General features: G+C 39.8%; 1 protein-coding gene across 7 annotated transcripts in view; it reads right to left on the reverse strand.

Moving 5' to 3' along the window:
- LOC137335195 (band 4.1-like protein 1) overlaps positions 1 to 22,638 on the reverse strand; it is a 230,893-nt gene that overhangs the window by 195,123 nt on the left and 13,132 nt on the right. The window contains exon 1 of one of the 7 annotated variants that reach the window (XM_068000399.1): positions 10,954 to 11,021. The exons of the other annotated variants lie outside the window; for them this stretch is intronic. The gene's annotated coding sequence lies outside the window, so the exon portion shown is untranslated. Of the gene's footprint in view, positions 1 to 10,953; positions 11,022 to 22,638 lie in introns of those variants that run through there. 7 annotated transcript variants of the gene reach the window in all.

Below are 22,638 nucleotides of genomic sequence, written 5' to 3' on the forward strand. Positions count from 1 at the left end.
TTTTTGGCTGTATTGGATCCAAAGTGATTGAGTTTCACTGCAAATGAATGAGACATGACAGATCCAAAAATCACTGTGCTCTCGGATAGCACTTTTTAATAGATATAGCGGCCCCAATATTTATAGGGAGGCGGAGGAACCCGGCAAGGCTGGGGACACAGAGGTCCTGCCGAAATTAATGGCAGGACCTCTAACTTTTTTAGTTCCATTTCCTGCCCGGCAGCCAGACAAATGGACAGCCTGGCCGGCACCGGAAAGGAACATCAGCGGCAGGAGGTAGCAGGCTGGGACCCTTGGGCAATCGGGAGAGGAGAGAGAGCTCAGCAAGCGATCGGGTGGAGTGGGGGGGGAAAAAAAGTTCAGCAAGCGATCGGTTGGGGTTGGGGGGTGGGGGCCGCGCGTTGAGAAGAGAGGTTGGCAAATCAGGAGGGCTGGGGGAGGCTGAAGTTTTTCTTGAGGGGCTGGGGGAAGATTCCTGCTCCTCCTGGCCCACGAGTAGTACTGAAAAAGGCACTTACCTTGTGGAGTTGGCAGCTCTCGCCTCCCTTTCACTGCCGGGTTTCCCGACCCCTGGGAAACCCGTACAGCAACAGTCAATTTTAAATTGAACCTCTCCCGCCCGCTGTGGGGGGGGTTAAGATTGAGGCCAGCGTCTCTGTTTGGATACAGTTTATTACAAGCTCCACAACAGTTCCAGCAGCTTTTAGAATATACGTGAATTACCCCCATCCCCACTCCTCTGTGAAACATCCTACATTTTGCTAAGTCATCGGCATTTTAATAGTGGTATTAGTACCTGGTAACAATCTAAGATTTACTGACATTGATGAACTGCCTCAGTATTACTGTGCTGAAGATATTTGCCAGGGGATGGCAATATTGTTGACCTCCATCCTCCACAGACATAATAAGCTTCTATTATCCCCAGTGATGGCGGAGAACTGGAGTACTTAAATTCTGTTTTATCTCTTGCATTTAAAGACAGCATCGTCATTCGTTAAATCATCTTGAAGCAGTTAATTTTTGAAGCACTATATTCTAGAAATCAGCCTGAAAATTCTCCAACGAGCTGACAACGCCTTGTTTTAACAGTTTTCTTACCACAAATAACTCTTGCTTAGGGACATTTTAAGAGATGATACAACAGTGTTCAGTTAGTTCCCACCCAGTTGATTTATTTTTAATACCTGGCAGATGAATCACAACCCTGTGTTATATTCATGAATGCAGAAACAATGCATTGGTCACATTAAGTATTGAAGGTTAAAGGGCCAAAGAAAATGGATGGACTTAATGGTAACTCTTAGAATTATGAAAAATAACCTTGTTCTATTGGATATTCTGCTGTAAGATTATGCAAGTCTTTTTATACATAAAGTAATATACAGAGCATAAAGGGATCATTCACTCCTAAAGTACAGGCATATTGAGTGATTCTTGCCAGATTGTGGTACTTGTGTAAACAGTTTTCAAAGCCCTGGATAATACACTCAGATATTTCTCAAGTTACTACCAGCCTAAATTAAACAACATTGCACGTACAGTGTGACAGATTCACACTAAGACGAAACTACAACTCATCTACAAAGACACTTATCAGTATTGAGTGATGGATGCCAAACATGTGATGGATCTGTACATTTGCTGCAGCATTGAAGGTCCAGCATGTGTAACGCTATGAAATGAATTGTCAGTTTGAATTCCAGCCTTCCTAAATTGTCAGATTAAAAACAAATCTGAATAAAATCCTCATTTCTTGGCTAAATTTAACTTAGGAAAACGGAAAACTTGCATTTAACAAGTGTAACTTTAACCTACCTCGATAATAGATTTCTCAGTTCCATGGCATTAAATCCACTGACTAAATAATGCTCCAAATCACAATCTTACCATTACTCAAACTGAATTCACGGCAGCACAGAAACACTTCTAATGTGTTGCCAACTATAGCCACCTACACACCACCTACTGGTGTCTCAATGGAAATGGGTATTGTTGCAGTAGCAGGACTACAGAATGCACTAACTCTCAAAAGCGTGTTGTGACATGAACTACGGAATAAACATTTACATATAGAAACAGGTAAGTTACTGTCTAGTTAACTGTTGTCAAAATATATCTCAATATAAGGCATTCACCAATGTAGCAAAATGCATCCTCAAAATCCTGATGTGTAACAAAAAACAGATTATTCAGATCTCTAAATCCAAGCACTGGATTGGTCTGTGGAATTCCATTCTGCCGATCAAACAGATTCACCCTTTCATTTTCTATCTTTATCTATTCTCCTCTGAAGACAATGATACAAGGATAAAACACAGTGCCACAGCTGCTAGCAGTCCCCCTCACTACCCCGCTCATAGGGCAGGAAAGTGGCGTTGAAATAGTCGATCAGCCATGATCTTATTAAATGGTGGAGCAGGCTCGAGGGGCCACTCTTCATCTGTGAAGCTGGACAGTGAGGTTATTAAACCACGGCATCATCACCACCAAGCCAGATTCTGTCCCTACATCTCAATTTTCTGGTGGGGGACATTGGGTAGTGAACAGGAGGAGGAATCCTGGCTCATTTCACTCCGTTCTAGCCTAGTCTAGGGGCACAAGGGCCAATTGTAGATCAGTCTTCTCAGCATAGACTAAGGATGGAATCTGTGGACTCTGGTCTGTAAGGCACCTTTCTTCAGATCTCCGAATCCAAAGCATAGGCTTGATTCAATCATCTGACAAAAAAAAGTTTGGACTTGAAAGCATCTCCAACTACACCTTTAATATATCATTTAAAGTTCAAATCGTATCTTTGTAATCAGTTTTAGTTTTCTGCTAGTGGTTGTCCCATATGCCATGATAGGAATTTTTCCAGTCTGATTTTGCAACATTTTTGAAGTACTCAAGTGTGATGTAGTAGTGACATGAAGTCCCCACATCCCAAATTCAATGCATGGCTATTGATGAAAGTAAATTTTATTTGGCAATGTGCTTCGCTCCTAGTAAGCAGTCCAGATAAAAATGAGAACAGTAATGTTCCAGTGCTCAGGTTTGATCAAAATAGAACAGTCCAACGAAAAACTAAAAAAGAGAAGCAAGCTTTCATTTTACACTTTACAGAAAGAAGTTACAATTGTTGGGTTTGGCTCATAAATATAATTTTTTGCCTAGACTATTCCTTTCATGTTGTATACATCTTTATTACTCTTGTATTTTTAGTTCGATGAAGCACAAAGCAAACAAAAAGACAACATCATGAACACCACCAGGTGTGGAGAGAAGAGGAAGAAAGAACAGGGTATTTAGGTGTGAATGATCCCTTTATGCTCTATATATTACTCTGTGCATAAAAAGACTTGCATAATCTTACAGCAGAATATCCAATAGAACAAGGTCATGTTTCATAATTCTAAGAGTTACCATTAATTCTATCCATTAAACTTGAATACTTAATGATGCATTGTTTCTGCATTCAATACCACATAGGTATGAGAAATTCATTTCAATATTGAGAGAATATTTCTGTCCTTGAATGTTTACTGCAGTTGAAGAAATTTGTTTTCTTCAATTACAGAACATTCCAGTAAATTTGGCCCTGAATTTAGGACAGCCATGGCAAACAATAAAGGGCTTCCTAACTATAATTATTTACAACAGACAATATTCAAATAAAGGCTTTGTGAATGCAGAAGTGTGTGCGATACTGATGTACATGCAGCTAAATACTACAAAGCCCTGACCCTACTACATAAAACCTAGAGTGAAGAGTCAGGCCAGGGAGAGTTGAGATTAACAGAGTTTGAATCCCCAGTGATCTGAACTAGCAGTCATAGATTGAAGTCACTTTGTTTTTAAGTTCTGTTATGGTTAGCTAATTCCTTCTTTGACAGCTTCCTGAACAGAGTCAGCAAAACTACGATACATTAGTGCATTGACGGAATTGAACTTGGGAGCTGATTCCTGTTGTAGTGATTTCAGCATCTCCCCATTATAGAATTTTACAGCACAAGAGGTGGCCATTTAGCCCATTGCTCTGCACCAGCTCAGTTCTTTCCCTGTACCCTACTAATTTTTTTTTACATTTTTCAAATATTCCCTTTTAAAAGCAGTCATGGATTCCGCTTTCACCATTGTTTCTGGTCGGTCATTTCATGTCCTAACAACTCTTTTAAAAAAAAATTCTCCTAATATTTCCCTTCATTCTTTCGGCAATGAACTTATATATAACGCCCCCTAGTTACCAAATCACTGACCAGTGGAAATGTTTTTATCCTGTTTACCCCTATCAAAATCTCTCCATTTTAAACACTTCCATCTGATCCATTCTTAACCATCTCTGTTCTAGTGAAAACAGCCCCAATTTCTCTCGTCTCTCCTTGCAACTAAAGCCTCTCATCCCCATTATCATCTGGCAATTTGGTCTTGGATCATGATAAATCATGGAACATCCCTGGTATTATTAGAGCAGTGCTCTGAAGTTCACTCAATCCCACCTAACAACAGTGAAGGTGGGGGAGGGATGACCCTTAAACATACTGAAAAGAGAAATTTTTCCTTGTACTGCAAGCGCAAATGTGTACATATGAATATGGTCATACAAGCATTAATCTATTATTGTCTCCGTGTACTGTGCAGACAATGTAAATTAGCATTAAATATTCAGACCTCAGCTGGAAAGAAATGGTTGCAAAGAACATCCATCAAAATAATTGTCTATTTTTGTCAACTGATTTTTAAAAAAGCTTGATCTTTCCTATGAACGTATGGTGATGGCAGAATTTGTCTCAAGGAACTCGAGTTCATCCCACCTACAACCTTTTCCTCTTGCCCCCCCCTCCGCCCCCCCCACTAGTTTGAATACATGATGTTCATACATAGATGTTCTCTTAACATCGGACAGTGTTGTATCAATGTTGCAACTAAGCAACTGGTCAGATGCAGACCGAAGAAATATGTCAGTAGTCTGCAAGATGGTAATGAGCTTTTTTGTTTTTATTTCAGATTTCCAGTATCCACAGTATTTTGCTTTTGTTTTAATGCACTTTATAAAAGTTGTTCTCAGCTGTGATAAAACTCATTTTTTTCTTTTTATCATTTGATGCTGGATTATTCGGAACCCTAAAAACAGTCAAACGCAAAAACAAGACACCCACACTCTAAAAACTGTTTCTGGTTTAATGACCTGGATCAAACTTTAGACGTACCCAGGATGGGCTGGGGAAGGAACAGCAATACTGGAACCATTGCCAGACTTGTCAAAAACCAATACAGATATAATTCTAGGTATATTACATAGGCATCTTGGATATGTCAGCATTTTCTCATGCTTATTAAGCCTGAAAATTTGCAGTTTGGCCCAATTTTTCCAGTGACTCAACACAAAGATAGAAACCAGTCTTGGGCAGTAGCATGAAACGGGCGGTATTACATCGGCCACCTGTTATATGTCCCGCCTGATACTCAGTTTCATTGAAATCAATGGAACTAAATTTCAGACAGTGACTATAATGGGTGGCAGATAGGAGACTGTCTGTTTTGCAGTACCGCCCAAGACATTTCTACCCAACAGTATCAAATGCTCCAGGGCTGAGTTTGCAAAACACCTGATCCTTGGTGACTCTAGATCGCAACAGGACCTTTACAAGTAGAAGTGAAACGGCTAAATATTACTTCATTAAGAAAATGGGGAAAATAGAATTACAATTAAAAATTAAACAGCACAATTTTTCAATCTATTAACTTAGAAACACGTACAAAGGTATCTCATAGTATCATAGTAGGTACAGCACAAGAGGCAGCCATTCGGCCCATTGTGCCTGTTCCTTGAAAGAGCTATGTAATTAGTCCCCTGCTCTTTCCCCACAGCCCTGTAAATTTTTCCCTTCAATTATTTATCTAATTCCCTTTTGAAAGTTACTATTGAAGCTGTTTCCACCACACCTTCAGGCAATGCATTACAGATCATTACAACTCGCTGCATAAAAAAATGTTCCCTCATGTCGCCACTGGGCTCTTTTGTCAATCACCTTAAATCTGTGTCCTCTGGTTACCGACCCTTCTGCCACTGGAAACAGTTTCTCCTTATTTACTCTATCAAAACCCTTCATGATTTTGAACACCTCTATCAAATCTTCCCTTCCTTCTAAGGAGAACAACCCCAACTTCTCCAGTCTCTCTACATAACTGAAGTCCCTCATCCCTAGTACCATTCTAGTAAATCTCTTCTGCACCCTCTCGAAGGCCTTGGCATCCTTCCTAAAGTGTGGTGCCCAGAATAAACACAATACTACAGCTGAGGTCTAACTAGTGTTTTATAATGGTTTAACACAACTTCCTATCTTTTGTACTCTAGGCCTCCATTAATAAAGTCCAGGATCCCATATGTTTTTTTTAACAGCCTTCTCAACTTGTCCTGCCACCTTCAAAGATTTGTATATGTGCACCTCCAGGTCTCTCTGTTCCTGCACCTCCTTTAAAATTGCACCATTTAGTTTCTATTGCCTCTCCTCATTCTTCCTACCAAAATGTATCACTTCACACTTCTCTGCGTTAAATTTCATCTGCCTTGTGTCTGCCCATTTCACCAGTCTGTCTATGTCCTCCTGAAGTCTGTTACTATCCTCCACATTGTTTACTGCATTTCTGAGTTTTGTGTCAACTGCAAACTTTGAAATTATACCCTCTATACCCAAGTCCAGGCCATTAATATATATCAGAACTCAGTTTCCAACAGAAAGTTCAGCGAATGAAAATCAATTATTGAGTTTACTGAGAATCTAATAGGTTACATTATTAAATTGACAAATAACCGCCAAGTGCTGTTACTTAGAGGCTCAGATACACTCACAAACATAGCGGCATGACCAGATTACAGAGGAAACTCAAGGCCACTATGTGGTCTCTCCAAACTTAATGACAATTCAATAAATAGTATTAAAGCAACTCTCATAGTGCCTCAGTGATTGTAGACACAAGAGCAAGACAGGCAGACATCCACCAGTTGCTGTTTTGTAAAACCATTTCAATGAGATGGCATGGAGGTGGGTGAGCACTTGTGCACCAACCTGACAAATCATGAAAGCAAGTTTGATTCAATGAGTTAGTAATTTCTGCGGAATTGTTACAGGAAGATGCCACTCTGAGGCCAAATGCTTCCTCCCATTGGGAGAAAGTGGAAAACTGAAGAGAGGAGCCACAATTTTAACTTGGGGCGTGTGCAGCGTTCAGAGATGGGGTGGGCAGGAAGTGGCCAGTGAAAGGCTATTTTAACTCCCAGGCCTCATTACCATCTTCCAGAACGAACCCCCACTCATGCTTTCAGTGGTGGCTCCGGCACTGTCATGATCGGCAGTTAAAATCGGGTGGGGTCTCAGTGATGTCATCAGACCCCGACATTTTAATATTAATGATGCCCCAGCCTGCCCGCGATGGGCGACCTCAATGCTGCTGAAAACCCTGCAGTTAAAATGGCAACGGGCGCGGGCATGTTGGGAACACAGCAGCGAGTGCCCGATTGCCATTTTAACCACCCACCCCGTTCCCGCCAGGCAGGCAGGGTTAAAAATCAGCCAGAGAGAGAAAAATGAGAGAGAGAAATGGGAGATACAGAAAGAAATAAAGACAGGAAAATAAAAGATTAGTTAGTTACCCTGGTCACACATGTATAGATCCTGGAGGCTGATTCAGGACAGAAATCATAGAATGGTTATAGCACAGAAGGAGGCCATTCAGTCCATTGAGCCTGTGCCAGCTCTTTGTAAGACCAATCCAGTTAGTCCCATTCCCCCGCCTTTTCCCCATAGCCCTGCAAATTTTTTTCCTTCAAGTATTTATTCAATTCCTTTTTGAAAGCCACGATTGTATCTGCTTCCACCACCCTTTCAGGCAGCACATTCCAGATCATAACCACTCGTTGCGTAAAAAAGTTTTTTGAACAAGGGTGTAACATTTGCAATTCTCCGGCACCACCCCCATACCGAAGGAGGATTGGAAGATTACGGCCAGCATCTCTGCAATTTCCACCCTTCAGCAACCTAGGATGCATCTCATCCGGACTGGGTGACTTATCTATAAGTACAACCAGCTAGGATTCAAAACTCACTGATAAAATTGGTACAATATTCATGAATTCATGGCTGAATAGACAGGTAGATAGGCATGTGATCAAGTGGCTTCATATAATTGTCCCCTGCCCTACGTTAACACTTGTAGCAGTGCAACCAGGTTTAAAATTATTTTCCATACATTTCACATTCTGAACATTAAAAAGCAAGAACATAATTTATTCTGGTTAAACTGCAAGACTGCAATCTTTTTCCTTTCAACTCCATACCGTCTTTACCAGAACTTCTACTGGTATCCTATCACAGCCCTGGTATATGATACTTCAATTCCTGATAAGGACCTAAGTCACTTGTTACTTTCTTTTTCTAATAAATTTTAGTGTGCATCTCCATCTGTTGGTATGTTCCTTAGCTCATTTGCTAGTTTATGGAGTTTTTTGTACATTGTTCTTCATATAATTGTTAACTCTGGAAAAAAAAAGTTAACAAAACCTATAATTGCAGGCTATTGGCCAGATTTGGAAAGATCTGGGACTGCAGACATGACAAATGGATCCCTGCACTGAGTCCATATGGATCATTTTTGCAAATAATCTCATTACTGTGCTTAGCAAGCAATACTGGTAATTATTAAAGGCCATCTCACACTAAGGGATACCCTGGTTGATAAATTAATCATCTAGAAGGCTGCAAGAGACATTCCAGCACTTACTGAATAAATCAGACCCTGCCAGTGCTTTCCTAGCAATTCAATAGTAAACAAATTCTCAGTGTTGTTTACAGAGGGGATCAAGACCAGCAGGAACCAGCCAACTCTTGTTTTGTTTTACTGTAGAACTACACACAGTGTTACAGGGAGATGCAGATTGGAGAGGCTGAAAAACTGCCATACTACAACTCTGTAAAAGTCCCCACTGGATTAAATTCAGATCAAATCGATAATCCACTGCTTAATTCCCGACATTGAACAAAATTAAATCATAGCAACCACTCAATCCATCTTTCTGACTACGTTCTACTTCATCCAATACAACATTCACCATTACAATCACTTTCCTGTTCTAAAGAATTTTTCGGTCAACTCTTCCTCACCCTAGAAGCTATTACTCGTGTGTCAGCCTTGACACTAACAGATGGCAAGCTATTCAACTGCAGGGGCATCAGAGCCAAACCAGTTTTGGTCTTTACCTGGCACCCACACATGCACAGTACTGGCAGGAGTTGCCCGTTCATGAGAAGTGAGAGCAATGACCATTTCTCCCCCTTTGAAACACTGGGCACTGAATCCAACTGTGGTGTCCTGAACACCATCTCAGCTAACTCAGTACAAAGATTAAATGCTGGCACTTTCCTGATCTGTTTGCCTTTACCTAAAATAATTTCAAACATGAGGGAATCCAATATTAATGCCCAGCACCTTCTTAAAGTTTCCTGCAAAGCACTTTAGAAGGGAAAAAAAACCTTGCATTTATATGGTACTACATCACATCTTAGAGAAACTAGGAGTAATTTTAAACCTAACTCGCCAGGCAGGAAACCCACAGGATCAGGTGGAATGCTGGTTTTACACCTCACCCAATATTGACTTCAATGGACAGTAAAATCAGGTGGGGTGTAAAGCCAGCATTGCACCCAATCCTGTCAGTTTCCTGATGGGCAGGTTAGGTTAAAATTGCCCCCCAAAGAACTCCACTTACGATTAATTGCTTTAGAGTCCAGTCTGTTGTTTTGATGTTAGGCAGCAGCCATTTTGCACACAGCCATGTCCCACAAACACCAGTCAGATGAATGAATAGTTCATTTGTTTGAGATAGGTGTGGTTGAGGGAAGAATGTCAGGAAGACACCAAGGAAAACTCTTATTCAAATGGCAGCATGAGATCTTTACCATCCACCTGAAGCAGCAGAGTTCCGATACAAAGAACAGTACTTTTAATAATCCAGTACTTCCTTAATAAATGCATTGAAACGCCAGTTTGGATTGTGTACTGAAGTTCCAGAGTGGGAGTTGAGCCCTGATGACTCAAAGAAAAATACTATCAACTGAACCAAGCGCACACTTTACCTAGTTACAGTGCTTTGGGTAATACAATTATGTCATTGCATCGCAGATCTTTTATCTCCATAGAAAATAAAATAACATTCGTACAAAGGAAATGAAAATAAATATTATAAAATCACATACTACCATATCTGTGTAAGTTTACTCTGGTAGCTGATAGGAGATATTTTAAATGGAGCATTCGAAGCAGGCTGTTCCATTAAGTTCCCTGAATATTGCTCACTGTGGGAACAATGATCTCTTGAGGTACAAGGTTTACTTTTGGCTCTTCAAATGATGGCAGCATAAATATTTTAATACAATATACAAGGGGCACAAATAAAGCATGAAAATGACACTGGCTCTGAAACAGTTACCAGGAAACAACCATTTATTTCAGTGGGAATTTTACCTGCTCTGTCAGACGTACAGACACAGGAACAATTGATCAACACAAACTGCTGCATTCTCAAATCACAAAGGAGTCCAGTGTTTTTGCACCAGTCTCGATACTGTTCTTTCAACTTGATGTACTTGTCCCAAGGACAGATACGTGAACTCTGGCAAATGGAAGGTTATTTCTTTGACTGTTCTGGCTCTCATTATACTTCCAAGTTCATTTTACACATGTTCCTAAGCTGTGCTACATGAAAGCTATAGCAATAATAAAGAGAATCTCGCATGTCACTTTTTAACTTCTACACGTCCTCTTTCTCAGAGCTGTGAGCCACACTGATGTTGTACAGCTTCTCTAAATTAAATCTGACATCTTTTCTTTTCAATAATCCATTCAAGTTTAAAAATGTTCTGCTTTCTAGCTCAGTTAAAAACCACTAAAGATACATTGCAAGTTATTCTCACTTACCAAGCTGTGCAATTGCCCCTTGTGCAGATCGATAATGATTTCTTCTTGCTGTACTTAAAATGGCCGACCTGGCAATGTAAGATGAGGAACTCTGTGACTTTTGTTTAAAGATTTGGCTACGGTTGTAGCAGTTGCCACAGTAAGAATGACCCTGCTGAATTATGCTTAAGGCTGACTTTTAAAAAATCACTAATGTAGTGTGTGTGAGCCAAATGGAAGACTTCTCAAAAGTTTTTTTTTAAATGTGAAAATTGAAACAGCTGTCGATGATTTGCCATTTATGCACAACTAACACACTGAATATTAAAGCGTCTGAACAAATGTGAATGCCTAGCATGGTCACTCTTGCACACTGTATCTTTCAACCATTCTGCAATTGAGACGTAGTAGTTTATTTACAGTAATCTGTTGCCAAAAAAGCTTGCCACACTACAGTACTTATCATGTGATATACATATCTTCAGATTCAATGTCACGATCAGTTTTATTACCCTTTCTCCTACACTATACTGCATTTACCCCAGTCACAACGTAAGCAATCTAGAAAAAAAAATTAGAATACTAAATACACACGTGAACATACATTATCTAATGACTGGCAACGAGCCTAAGGCTGTAAATCACTGGCCGTTGTCTTATTATTTTATGTGGTACATGGTGTATACATTTGTAAACTATTACAGAAATAAGAACATAAGAAATAGGTGCAGGAGTAGGCCATATGGCCCCTCAAGCCTGCTCCACCATTCAATAAGATCATGGCTGATCTTCTACCTCAACTCCATTATCCCACCCAATCCTCATATCCCTTGATTCCCTTGGTGTCCAAAAATCTATCGATCTCAGTCTTGAATATACTCAACGACTGAGCATCCACAGGCCTCTAGGGTAGAGAATTCCAAAGATTCACAACCCTCTGAGTGAAGACATTTTTCCTCATCTCAGTCCTAAATGGCCAACCCCTTATCTTCAGACTATGACTCCTAGTTCTGGACTCTCCAGCCAGGGGAAACAATCTCTCAGCATCTACCCAGTCAAGCCCTCTAAGAATGTTATACTTTTCAATGAGATCATCTCTCATTCTTCTAAACTCCAAAGAATATGGGCCCATTCTACTCAATCTCTCCTCATAGGAAAACCCTCTCATCCCAGGAATCAACCTAGTGAACCTTTGTTGCGCCCCCTCTAAGGCAAGTATATCCTTCCTTACTTTCCCTAGCTTTGTATCGTCAGCAAACTTGGATACATTACACTTAGTCCCCTCATTGATATTTATTGTATATCTAATAAAACTGAGAATAATGTACATTGTCCTACATGATGCCAAGTACCTTCAGGACACATATGCCACTTTCAGCAGTAATAACCTAACTCTTTCATGGGCCACAATTCTCATCTGTGCAATCACAGTGGAAATGTGCACATCAATGGAACGACCTTCTATGCCTCAAATTCACCAGAAAAACATCAACTGGCAAAAGGTCACCTAAAACCTCTGATTTTTTTTAAAGAACTTTTTCTAAGCTTTACCCCATAGGCAGACAGAGATGAAAGCCAGCAAGTTCCAGCAGTGAAAGGGAGCATTTCAATTTCAATTTTGCAAAACTCTAAACATTGCTGCAAATTAAAGCCAGCAATTTAATCTCAGATTCAGTTTGACATTCATAAAGTTTAAGCTTAGGTCATTCTTCAACCCTTTAATGCAAATACTGGCTTTCTCCGTATCTATCAATTCTCTGATACGTGGATTGAACCACATATTAATTATTATCAGAGGTTCAGATGCAGTTTGAAAGAAAGTCCCATGCAATATGTGCTCCTAAAAGATTAGAACATTTGGCTGCTATAATAACACTTCTGTGAATGACAACTGTGATAAGTAAACAGAAGCTGCTTATTGATGGTGTACTTACTAAAGCAAATACGATATATTTTCTTGTGTGAATTAAACAAGCAGGGCGCTGTGAGGCTGTTTTTCATCTCACTTTGAAGCTTTTTAAATCAGGTTAGCCCATTAAGATTGTGTTTCTTGCGTGTACCGAGGCGCAAGGATGTGAAGCACATGAACAGGATTTCTTTTTGATGCGGAAAGAGGTGAACATTAATGGAAGAACTAAAACTGCGCCCTGCTCATTTCCAGTAATACCACGGTACCTGAAATCAGCAAGCAGGATAGGGCATGAATAACGTTGCTTCCAACAATACAGTGTTTCCTTGACAACCTAGTCAGTCGGTAATACCGCACAAATGTACTGAAATGGACCAAACCCTTAAATGCACCATATCTGTAAATTTCATGTACTCTGTGGGCTTTTTCATATTGGATTGAATGAGGTCTTTGTGCTAGCAGTTCTTGAAGCTCAGTACCTCATTGAGCCAACAGCAGCCACCAATGTAAACCTGCTGGATTCATTAAAACAGACCACCAGGAAGAACAGGTAAAAAAGTGGATCTTCCCAGAGGCCGGATTTAATAAATTCAGCAAGTTTATATCAGGGTGGCTGTTTGGGAAACTGGGGCAAACACCTCATTTACACAAACATAAAAAGGGGCCTACTAACTGTATTATGACCCCAGAAGCATGTACATTTTGTACAGCTCACTAATACTCAGCTTTCGATCCAGAGGCAACACTTGCTGTTTTGAAAATGACAAGGTCATAAAGGCTTCCTGTTCAGATTCGCTATCACTGTTACTTAGGTGAAATCTTTCTGGTCAAGTTATCAGATCAAGTTAAAAGTCTTACAGTAATCATTTATAAGGCTTTATGAAGATGGATACGGAGACCAAAACACTTTGCAATTTGAACAAGGCTTTTAATTTTTCATTGACCCAATAGCATATACAGATAGAGACATTCCAGTGGTGAATACTTAGTGATCCTGAATAACACACGCACTACTGTGTAGTTGGAAATTACTGCTGCTGATATTAGAGGACAAACACTGAGAGCATCTGTATGAGATTCATTTTCCGCTATTTTAACATAGGTATTAGCTTGTTTATTTTAAAAAGGGTTAACACCTTTATTAACTTAGTGGAGAGAGGAATTTGATACCAGTGAGTTAAGCATTCGTCCATTAATATCGGCAGTTGTAATTTCCAAGCTTCCAGTGCTTATCCTAAAATACAGGTGTAAACTTTAAATACTTCACACTACACAAGTTGTATTCCACAACATATAAACAAGCCAGCTTTCTTATCCCAACAGCATCAAAGCCCTCTCCCCGCCTGCAAATGTAATGAAAATGCCCAGACATCGATCTCCTGTGACCCAAATTACAGAAACACCAAAACATAAAAAAGGAACTTTTCATATATTCATAACCCTCTTCCCCAAAGAAGAAAATCTGCACTTTAACTTAAGTTTCCCTCAGGAAAAGAGCCAAATTGTGACATCCCTGCAACCAGTAAAATGCCCACACCTATTTTTCAAAAGGGTGTGGAATAATTACTCTCTGGGGCTGGAACACAAGTGGACTCAACCTCAGTTCCCCAATAAAAGTACTCAACACTCAATCTCTAACGACTTGTCTGACACCACTAAGTCAGGGATCTAATAATCCACAAGCAATGACACAAAGTTAGCACATCTCACTGCAGATAACAAGAATTGTTTAGCTGGCATATCTTTACCTCCCTGCAGTGACAAGCAGAAATCCTATTCCAGGGTGCTCAGATCAGTTATTGCCCAATTCCCTGAGGTAAGGGAGAGAATTAAATAGCCAGGTTTGCTATCCAAAGAAGATCTGATGAATCTTCTCTATATGGTGGTGCATCCAAGGCATGAGCAACAAAGTGCTTCTGAAATCTGAATTGCATTGAATACATTAAAAAAAGTGAATCCTGGTCCAATTGAGAAGATTTGGACTTGGACACATCAATCCCTTTCAGAAACTGGCATTAGATGCAGTGCGATGTTTGCCATTATTTGCTCATTCTGTGCACGCAATTTTTTTTGGCGTTGATCAGCTATATATTTACATGTTTCAATATTGTATTGGCATTTGGTGTCAGTGTCTGGAATAGAATGATTTACAGATTTGCTTTTCAAATATTTTTGTCAACAAAGATCAGCTATTTTATGTTTTGTGCCCATTACATCCATTTCCATAGCAGTCTGGGGTCGCTATCTATTGGATCCATCAGTTTCTCTGAATCCAATCCAGTCTTTTTACCCTTAGACATCAGATGGAAAATCAGTACTGAAAGTAATGGGTAGGAGAAGGGCAGTAGAATTAATCTGAATGTCCTCTCTTCCTTCATTCTTGGATAAATATGTACATGCTTGAAACAGCTATTTAGGCTTTAAGAATTCAGAGAGAGAATCTTGGATCCTCCTATGGTTTAAAGAGCCCAGTAATCTCACAGAGCCTTCAAATCTCAGCCTTTGACTGCAGCCAAGCGAAATACTTTACCAACAGAATGCAGCAATAATCCAAGGCTTTATTAAAAGGGAAACCATGTATTTAAAACATGGCTTTCTATCAATTTAAGGAACAAAATATCAAACTCCACTTCATTCTTTGCTGAACAAACTTACACTGACCAGCAAAACCAAAAATTCCTGGCACCTGATATCATTGTCTTTCTGATGTTGACATTCTCTGTTATCTGTGTGTTCAGGCTAGATTATTTCCCCTTGTGCTCCCTCTATTTTTCTGGTATTTTTGAACATAACCTCCCAGAATGCAGCGGTTGCAGTGCTCTTGGGGATAGCAGTGGATAAATACATCATCCTCTGTGAATTAGTCCATACTGCACAACAAAACACACCAATTTAGACACCAGTGAAAGTACAGTGGTGTTGAATTTCCTACCCTTATCAGGAAAGTACAAAAAGGGGCTCAGCTGCTGTGTGACTCAGTCTTCACTGCTCCCATTATCAAACAGAACTACTACACTTCAGGTCAATAAATTTCTGGCTGTACCGTGCACTCGTTCTTCCACATCCTGTATTTTCTGGCTATACCAACAACAACTACAACAACGTTCATTTATAAAGTGCCGTTAATGTAGTAAAACGTCCCAAGGCACTTCACTGGAGCCTTGTCAAACAAAATTTGGCATTGAGCCACATAAGCTTGGTCAAAGAGGTAGGTTTTAAGGAGCGTCGTAAAAGGAGAGAGAGGTAGAGAGGCAGAGAGGTCTAGGGTGGGAATTCCGCCTGGGCAGCTAAGGCATGGCTGACAATGGTGGAGCGATGGATATCGGGGAAGGGCAGGAACCCAGAATCTCTCTCTCTATCTCCTTGGTGTCCTCCCATGCAGCTTTTTTTTTACATTATCATCAGTCTTCACTCCAGATGTTACATTAGGAAGATAACCAGACTGAAATCTGAAGTACACTGGAGAATCTTTTTGATATGGATGAAATTTTGAAATGGTGAAGAATGAAATGTAGGCAATTATTATGTACCAATGGCCTTGTTTTTCCGGTGAAAGGGCATTATCCATTGTTTGGTTTATTATTTATCACAAGAAATCCATATTTATTGACACACAGAACAATATCAGTGCAGATGTTATTACATCAAAACTCAGCAAAAATCCAGTGGGAAAAAAATTCAGTTTCAATTCTATTTCAAGTTAGTTTTCATGTACAAAATATTGCAGACACATAATCTAGTGCACAAAGAAAGCTACCTGTCATATTTAGTGAAAATGCAGTCCGAGTTTCAAGATACTGAGAAAACAAACCACTCCTTACATGACACACAGGCAGTTCTGAATATGCCCCACTTTAAAATGATCCTGATGTCAGGTGTGAGTCAGGTTGCAGTCTTACAATTTTAAAATTATGATGTAATACACCACTTCTTTGCACATTTTTTTTTAAAAAAAGGTTCCCAGTCTTTGGTTGGGGAAGGTAATTACAAAGCTGGGTTAATTTGAAACAAAAATTGAACAAACTATTTTTAAAGCTACAGCGCTGATAACTTATTGTTCACAGATAGAAGGATACAGCCAAAACATAAATCTGTTTATCCAATACGGCGACGGGTAATCAAAACTGGCTCATTTCAACAATGCAGAATAATTCTGTTCCATTTCATAGGCCAGAAGTGTGGAACTACTAGCTTAAACAACCTTCTGTAAGGAACTGAAATCATTGCTGATTTTCTCTCTAAACTGGGAAACTTTCAATGTAATTTTAATTGCGCTTGTACTCAAACCATGAGACTAAATGTCCATGTGATTTTATGACTCATGACTGGAGTTGAGATAGCCCTCATCTATTATGAAGCTAGGACTGGATTTGACTGGGATGATGGTTTGATTTTTCCATTCATTTAAAATCAATTAATGAAAAATCCAGCCTAGTATTTCCCACTAGTCTTGGTTCCTGCAAGCAAATAATTATGGCATCACTAATGCGAAGATATGAAAAAGATTTCCTGTTCCCAGACTGCACATATGGTATCAATAAGATTCTTCAAACCAATGAATGAGGACAATCCTTCTAATTATTTCAAAAAATCTTAGATTAGGGTAATACCTCACTTGCTTTTTTAAAAAAAGGACATTCAGCTTATCCATAAATTCATAAGAATCATGTGCCCATTTTGTACATTAACCCTGTTGAACTCCCAAACACTGAACTGCCTCAGACCCACTTTGATTCTTGATCTGATATCTGGACTCATCGCAGTCCTGAGAGGGACAAAAAGGTATACATCTAGATATCTGCATCTCATGTACCTAAAACTGACCTAAAGCTGAAACTGACCCAGTAACTCCTGCCTTTCTTTGACTGTTGACACAACCTCGTGTGGGGCAATTTTCTTTGTTTATACCTTGCCAAGTATGCGTGGGTCACCATAAAAAAATGAAACAAAAAATAAAATGAATTGCAAGAACAATGTATTTTATCCCCTATTATTCAAGTATCATGAAGCCTCTCCTCAAAAAAAAGTGATTTAATGCATTGGCAGGAAAACAATCAGAGTTCTGTGACATTTATCTGACATCCAATGCAGCATTAAGAATGAAAGAACCGAAGAACTTGCATTTACACAGCACATTCAAGACCTCAGGACATCCCAAAGTGTTGCACACTGAAGTACTTGGTGAAGTGTCATCACCGTTGTATGGAAATGCAGCAACCAATTTGCACACAGCAAGGTCCCACAAACCAGCCAGGAGATAAATGACCAGTTAATCCATTTTTGGTGGTATTGGTTGAGGATAAATGTTGGCCAGAACACCAAGGAAACTCTCCTGCTCTTCTTCAAACAGTGTCATGGAATCTTTTACATCCACCCGAGAGGGTAGACAGGGTCTCTATTTAACGTATCAGAAAAGCAGCACCTCCAACAGTGCAGCACTCCTTCAGTACCACATCGAAATGTCAACCTGGATTGTGTGCTCACGACTCTGGAGTGAGATTTGAACCCATGACCTACTGATGCAGAGTAAAAAGAGTGTTACCACTGAGCCAAGGCTAAAACTTAAATCAAAATGTACCTGCAACGGAAGGTGATTGTTTATGTAGGATTTCTGAGGGAAATGAAGCGTCTTCCTGGAACTTGTTTTTGATCACCTTCAGGATACAGAGAAGTAATTCCCAGAATTCTTTTTCCTCCCCAAAATAGCAAAGATTTTTTTGCCTCACCCAGCAGATTACAGGGCTGCTGGTGAATGGGGAGTATTGGGGGGGCGGTGGGGTTGTGCTGTCTAATTGCAACATAGCTGGATGGGGCAGATTTGATGGACCAGCTAGTCTTCTTCTGTCCATCCTTTTCGTATGTCATATGTTTTCTCTCTACTCTAACATCTTTCCTTGTATGGCTTCCTCTTTCTCTTGGTATACTCTGCTTTTTTTTTTATTATAAACGTACCATTTGTGCTCCTGCCCAGTGAAAATGCAGGTTAAAAATACAGTAAACAAAATGACAATATTGCTGTTGTTATTGCATAGTAAATCCATCAATTCTGCTATAAAATATTTTATAACTCTACATTTTAATAGATGAAAGGAACAGGACTACAGACGGCAAACACTGGTGCATACAAATGTGAACAGTTATTATGATAGGCGTTCTGTCTCGAAGGTGTATAAAGAATGATCAATATCTGCAATGAAGGATTTTTTTTAAAAAAACACCAGAGTGGTTTGGGAACAGGTTGGTTCAGTGGATTTGCACACTGTCCTTTCACTTGAGAGACCCCAGCCTGAACTCAGCCCAGACAGATTTCCTTCACTTTGATCAGCAGAAAACAAATTGACTAAATGAATAAAAATAAAACATCCAGAATGGCTTGACTGTTTCACTCCTGGGTCAAATCAGAAAGTGATTTTCACCTTCAACAAAGTCTGCACCTGCATTTTTACCTGATTCTTTTACTCCAATAATGAGGCATCAATGGCAGGTTTCAGGCACATCCATCACCCGCAACATATCATCAATACAAGAGGTGAACCTCCCACTCGCAACATGTGATCAATACAAGAGAGGTGAACACCCACTTTGTGGGTTCCAAGAGCTGCTGCCAGATGCAGCACTAAACACGGGGATCTAACCTACTGGCCCTCCAATGGACCCAATGGGGACTGGTAGCAAACTGCAAACTATAAACTATGGTGCTTAAAAGACCATGGGATTCTGCTTAAAGGGCAATCTTACACCACCCCATAACATAAAAGGTTAGGATCTTTCAGTAATTGATCACAAGTATAAACACATATGTATCACATATCCTTAATTCTTTAAGTGGAATATCAGAACTCGGGGCTATATAATTAACTGGAATATTCTGTAACTGAAGGAAAAATCAAATTTGTTTTTATGGAGGTCAGCAGCCTCCAGGCGGGAAATGGACCAGTGGCATCTTAATGAGGCCCAACAGTTAAAATTGCCAGAGACTTATACTATTTCTGCCAAATGAGGTAACAACTCAACATATTCTTTGTTAAATACACTAAATTATTCTTTTTCATTTTAAGCTGTTCTGATAGTTATAATCAAAAATTACTGTTGTGGGGCCACATTCTACACAGGAGCACAGCAAGTTTAAGGGTTATTATTAGCAGAATCTTGTACTTTACGATGTTATTAAAGCTGCCATATTTCCGAGCAAACAAGAAAAAATTCGATGCAACATTTTGTACCTAAAAATTTTGGGGAGTCTCTTAGGCTGCATTTACAATGTAACTGTTCTGCTTCACACCAAAACTGCAGCTATAGAATCACAGAATCATAGAATGGTTACAGCACAGAAGGAGGCCATTCAGCCCATCAAGCCCATGCCAGCTCATTCTAAGAGCAATCCAGTTAGTCCCATTCCCCCGTAGTCCTGAAATTTTTTCCCCCTTCAAGTATTTATCCAATTCCACAATTGAATCTGCTTCCACCACCCTTTCAGGCAGCGCATTCCAGATCATAACCGCTCGCTGCGTAAAAAAGTTTTTCCTCATGTCACCTTTGGTTCTTTTGCCAATCATCTTAAATCTGTGTCCTCTGCTTCTCAACTGGGAACAGTTTCTCTTTATTTACTTTATCTATGGCGTCAGGGCTCGACGTGAGCCTAGAACAAAGCGGAAGAGACTCCCTAAACAAGGGAATCTCATTCTGCTTCGGAGTCAGTTCAAGCCTTCACACCCAATTTACATTCCAAGTTTAGCATTGGTGCAAAGTGGTTTCGGCTTTAGTTTCACATTGACACTAAGCTTGTGGAGTGTGATTGCACCATTGAAGTGCTGCATTAAAATATTTTCAAGTGTTCTGCAAGGAAATCTATGTGTCAGGTTCTGCTCTGCAAAAAAGGGCTGGGAAAACCTAACTCAGTACATAGATGATGTGTTTTAAATTGTGTGAGGCGAGCAGGTTAGGCCAAAGCAAATGTTGAGAACCATTAGTTACTGGACATTATTGTCACATAATATTTTGATCAGATTTTTCTCATGAAATAACACAATGTTATCTTACACAGGAACTAAAACCTAAGGACATGGTCCATCAGATACGATACCATATCATTTCACCACTTGGTACAATGATTGATATTACATTTTAATGAATAAGAAGAACATCATGAACTAAATTTAAAACCACTAATTTCACAACAGATCTGCTAATTCTTTGGCAAAGAGTTATCACTTCATCCTAATGTTACTTAGCAGCAAGTCTTTTTAGTCCATCCTAGAGAATACTGACAATAGCCTTTAACACCAGCTTCCTCCCGCATGATGTAGATCAAATTTATCAATGTATATTCATTAGCTGGGATAGTGGTCATTCTGTGTTGAAGCCAATTACATTATCGCTTATGATGTAAAAGGAAATGCTGCCAGACCTCATACAGTACAGCCACATTCCCTATGCCATACCATACTATAAATGCATTGGATGCTGAAAGGAAACAAGCAATTCAATAAAAACTTTTTTACTCAGAGTGGTGAGAATGTGGAATGCGCTACCACATGGAGTGGTTGAGGCGAATAACAGATACATTTAAGGGGAAGCGAGATAAGTACATGAGGGAGAAAGGAACAGATGGTTATGCTGACAGGGTGAGATGAAGTAAGGTGGGAGGTGGCTTATGTGGAGGATAAACACCAGCATAGACCAGTTGGGCCAAAAGGCCCGTTTCTGTACTGTAAATGTTATGCTATGTAATGAAAATGTATAATCCTAAATCAATACATTTAAAAATAGATTGTATTTGTCAATCAATCTAACATATATGTTTATTTCCATCAGCATTCAAGAAAAAGTCAGAAACCACCAGCCTGGGAATGTTTAATAATTGCACCCAGATGTTACTGAATCATTTTCAAATGCAGGAATCCACCTCAAATGTTGCAGATAAAAGTTATTCAACACTCTACAAAATCTGGGCCGAAACAGAGCTTATGCAACATCTTGTTTACTGTAGTAAACAGGAATTGATTCAAGAATGCTTGCAGCTGTACACAACACATGCAACAGTATACACTGCAGTAAAGGATTCAACGTGAAAATGTCCTTCCCATTTTGCAGAGCCATCAATTGATGAATTCCATGTCAATTTCAGTACCCCGAAATCGACAGACAAATAAGCCAAATGCACTGGCCCATTTGTTACATGGGATTTTCCAACATGTGTGGAGCATCTCTTTATCTAGGACAGGTGACAATCACTGTCACAATGTACAAGGTGTAAAACAGATTTTTTTAAAAAAGCATAGAAACAAGAGTGTTGGGATGCCTTGCTCTGTAAGGTGGATGTAATGTGTCAAGCTGCACAGTGCTGCAACCCAGCAACTGGTATAGAGCAAAGTGTCTGCATGCAGTAGTGTGGACCAAAAGAGATATTAGAGCTGATAGCAGCTGCCAAGCCATGCAGCATACACAGCACTCCGAAACATACAAAACAAAATCACCAAGGATTGGCTGACAAAAGTTGGGTGGGGGGGAAGCCTCCTATTTTCTAACCATGTTGTAACTCAAGCAGATGTTAGAACATTTCTAACTGTATGTCACACAGTGTGCCTGCAGTTCTCAAAACTTCTGCATTTGACAAGCCATAGTGCTGAGTATGTGCTCCCAAACCAGTATGGCAAGAGAGTGGAGGCAGGTGGGACGCAGTCAAACTGGCTCTAGCCATGTACTTTGGCGGTTACGTTCACCTTCCTGCTGGTGAAATCGTCCTATCCTGTAAACAGTTTAGCCGACATGAGCTCAAAGCTGCAAATATCCACAAA

The sequence above is a fragment of the Heptranchias perlo genome, chromosome 19, assembly GCF_035084215.1.
Source record: "Heptranchias perlo isolate sHepPer1 chromosome 19, sHepPer1.hap1, whole genome shotgun sequence".
Lineage (NCBI taxonomy): Eukaryota > Metazoa > Chordata > Chondrichthyes > Hexanchiformes > Hexanchidae > Heptranchias > Heptranchias perlo.